The sequence below is a fragment of the Gekko japonicus genome, unplaced genomic scaffold (genome assembly GCF_001447785.1).
Source record: "Gekko japonicus isolate JY-2015 unplaced genomic scaffold, Gekko_japonicus_V1.1 scaffold382, whole genome shotgun sequence".
Lineage (NCBI taxonomy): Eukaryota > Metazoa > Chordata > Lepidosauria > Squamata > Gekkonidae > Gekko > Gekko japonicus.
In genome coordinates this window covers 20,969-24,787 of record NW_015168662.1, presented here as the reverse complement: position 1 = coordinate 24,787, position 3,819 = coordinate 20,969, and the positions used below count along the sequence as shown (strand labels likewise).

General features: G+C 40.1%; 1 pseudogene; it reads right to left on the bottom strand.

The window, feature by feature from the left end:
* Positions 1 to 1,922: 1,922 nt before the first annotated feature.
* LOC107113870 overlaps positions 1,923 to 3,819 on the bottom strand; it is a 3,600-nt pseudogene continuing 1,703 nt past the window's right edge.

Sequence of the window (3,819 nt, the reverse complement as noted above, 5' to 3'; positions counted from 1 at the left end):
GCTTTTCTTTTGTTGCAGTTACGAGTACATACAATTGTGGCTGGGATATTTAGGGGAAAAACTCATTGGCAAATGCAGCCACAGGTTGTGAAAGGTTCAGTTGAGAAATCAATGCTGTTTTTCCATCTGGCTGCCTTGAAGGCTATGTAAATTAAACGTACTTATCCATAAAGTGTGTCTACATTGCTAGAGGAATAGTTGACAGTAGTTCTTTTTGTCCTGGTTTGATAATGGTACACTAGAGGCTGATGGTAGTTCAAAAATAACAAATTGTTTTATTTAACTCTGAGGGGAAATAGTCAGGTAGGAATCATTTAGGACTTATGAGGTGAGCAGCCAACAGGAAATGAGATAACGCTGTATACAAATAAATGCCAGATAATTTGACACAAACAAGTCACTGTTTCTGTTATTCAGACAGGTCTTTAAAACCTGAGGAGAGAGATTTATTAGCATTTTTTCTTACATAAACTAGCATAAGCTTCTTGGACTAACAGACACTAGAGTTGGGGAAGGCAGGAACATTCAAACAAGTTCCAATTTCCTTCCTTATCCACAGGCTAGAGATCACCACCCACCCACCTGTCTTTTAGGAGCTATTTCCCTCATACTTGTTAGGGATGGGCTAAGCTTCCTATTTACATAACTCAGGATCCTTCTTGATCCTCTCCTTCAGACTGGCTAGGGATGACCCCCCCCTTTTCCAGGAGCTATTTCCCTCAGGCTTAAATGGGGATTCGTCTTGATCCTCTCACTCCCTTAGCTTTCCTTCCCAGTCAACTGTCAGTTCTTAGCTTCCACTCCTAGCTGACTCTCTCAACTGAAGAATTTCCATTTGAATCTCCTTTCACTCAAGGTTCTCATACCAGGTTACAGCATTAATTAGGGATGCGCACAGTCCAGAAAAATGACGGTTAACGTCCACATTAATGGACTGGACCATGGTCCATTTGGACTGTGCCAGAAGTGGGTGAACTTGCAGCTCGGCCTTGACTCACTTGCTGGGTGGCTTTGCAAAAATCATTTATTTTAAACAGCTTTTGCAAAGCTGCCCGGTAAGCAAGTGAAGGCCGAGTGGCGAGTTCACTCACTTCCAGGTGGGTGAAATTGCCGTTCAGCTTTCACTTGCGCACTGTGCATTTTGCAAAGCTGCCCAGTGTGTGAGTGAAGGCCAAGCAGCAACTTCACCCACCCTGAAGTGGCTGAACTTGCTGCTTGGCCTTCACTCATGTGCCAAGCAATTTCCAAATTCTACTAATCAAAGATCTTTACTTAGGTAATCTTATATGCATTAATGCGTACATACCTCCAAATAATTCTAAGGTTAAACCCAATGGAAGTCCCTAGGATTCTCTGGGAGACACCATCGAAGTTTTAACCTCTCAATTTCCTAATTCACATTTTATACTAGGTGGCGACTTCAATGCCAGAATCGGACCAGGTGTGCCCTAGACCAGTGTTTCTCAACCTTTTTCCGACTGTGGCCTCCTTCCGACCTTGTTTCCTTCCTGTGGCCCCCCTGTCCTACCGGTATAAAGGTAGCTATTTTATATGCCAATAAAGGCATTGTACTTGAAGGTAGCTATTTCAATGTTTTGTTTGTAAATAGCCAAGGAACAAATAAGTATAAACAGCCACACAAAATGCACACATGCAGTTCTTATTGGGAAACTGAAATTAGAAATTTACAAAAAAAATACACCACAAAAAGGGAATACAACACGGCTAATAAACAACAATGTTCACATACAAGGGAGAACAAAGCCTCTCCCACCGTTGCACAAGATTACAGCGATGCAAAAATCCACAGTTGCAAAAGATGCATAGAAGTGCAGTGAAGAAAGTCATGTGTTAGGTTTCCAGTCCTCTGAAGGTACAAATTGTATTCCAAAACGAAACCTGTGTTTACATGCAATTTTGCTTTATCCCAAAGCTGTGGAAACTTTTTTAGATATTGTACTCTTTATCCAAAAATGGTGTTTTTCTTGATTGAAGGTTAATTTGGCTGCCATGTCACTCTGCAGCTCTATGAGTGCTTCTTGCAAAGAAGCATCAACGTCAGCAGCATTCACAGCAAATGGATCAACTACCCAGGCCAGAATATCCATGTCCAGGAGATCACGGAAACAAACTTGCATATCTTTATAAAGCTGCTTCAGATGATTCACATACACAATTATTTCATCATCTTTCAATTCATCACAAACTGCTGCCAAAGAGGACAACTGTGCAAATTCTCAACATCCAACATTGGTGGCATGCAGCTTGAGTTTTCCAAGAAACCCTGCAATAATCTCCTTGCTTGAAAAAAGGTCACGATTTCTGCCTTGTAGTTGTTTGTTTAATGAACTGAGCTTTTCAAAGACATCACTCAGGTAACATATATTACATTTAGCAGAGGTCATCTTTTCTTTCATTTCCTTGCCTCTGAAAAATGTTACAACTGAGTCCCACAAAGCAACAAAACAACAAACCTTTGGACAGCCAATGGATTTCTGTATGCATTAATAAGCGTGTGAAGTCTTCGTTATTGTCCTCGCAAAGCTGTCGAAACAAGCTGTCTTGAAGTGAATTTGATTTAATGTAATTTACTGCTTTTATTACAATCTGTAGAGACTCATGCAAGCACCCTGCTAGTCTTTTTCAAACCAAGTGTTGTCGGTGAACAATGCAGTGAATACAGAATACTTCTGGCACAACACCTTTCAAATATGCATTAAATCCTCTGTATCTACCTGTCATAAAAGGAGCACCATCAGTAGCACAGGCCAGAATGTTCTCAAGAGGGATATATTTCTCATTGAAGTACCTCTTGACTTCTTCAAAAATTGTTTCACCATTAGTATCTGTTTTAAGTTTTCATGCAAATAGCATTTCTCCTTTCAATTTGTTGTCGTGCAAATATCTAACATAAGCCATCGGTATTGCTGTGTTATCTGGTAAACACAATTCATCAATTTGCAAAGCAAACTTCTGAACTTTTAAATGCGAAACTAGTTGATTTTCAACAACTTCTGCCATTTCATCAATACGCCTCAACACCGATGAATTGCTCAAAGGGATGGATTCAGTAATTTCACAAGTATCTTGGTTCATGACAGTTGAAATAACAACAGACACTGCTGGCAAAATCAAGGATTCCCCCACAGTGTGTGGTTATCCTTCCTTGGCTATCATTTTGGATATCTCATAAGATGCGATTAAACCTTTGTCTTTTAAAACCAATTTCTGAGCAAACATTTTCTTCAATGTAGGTCTAGTTTCTAATTTATCTCGCAATGCTTGAAAATATTCCAGTGGTTTATCCTCCTTTTCTTTATGAGACGTTTGCAGATGCTTCTGCAATTTGCATGGATGCATACTCTCATTGGAAAGTGCAGTCATAGATATCAAACACATAGGTTTAGTGCAGTCTTGTGGTGACGGAATACATTCGTAGTCAAAGTACTCGACTGAGTATTGTTGCAGAGGTAGCCATAGGTTTTCTAAAAAAAAAAGATACAGATGGAGACCAGTGTTCCCTCTAAGCTGAGTTAGTGTGAGCCAGCTCACAGTTCTTTAGCCTCCAGCTCACACATTTTAGTCTCAGCTCAGGAAGGAGGGCTCCAGAGCAAACTAACTGATGCAGCAGCCAAATCGCTCGCTCACAACTTTAATGCCAGGAGCTCACAAAGTAGAATTTTTGCTCACAAGACTCCACAGCTTAGAGGGAACATTGATGGAGACTAATTTTACATATGTTTGCAACTACAAACTAATAAGGAAGATCACTTCTCAAAAATAAAACAGTGTCAGAACATCTGAACAAACACAAATGAA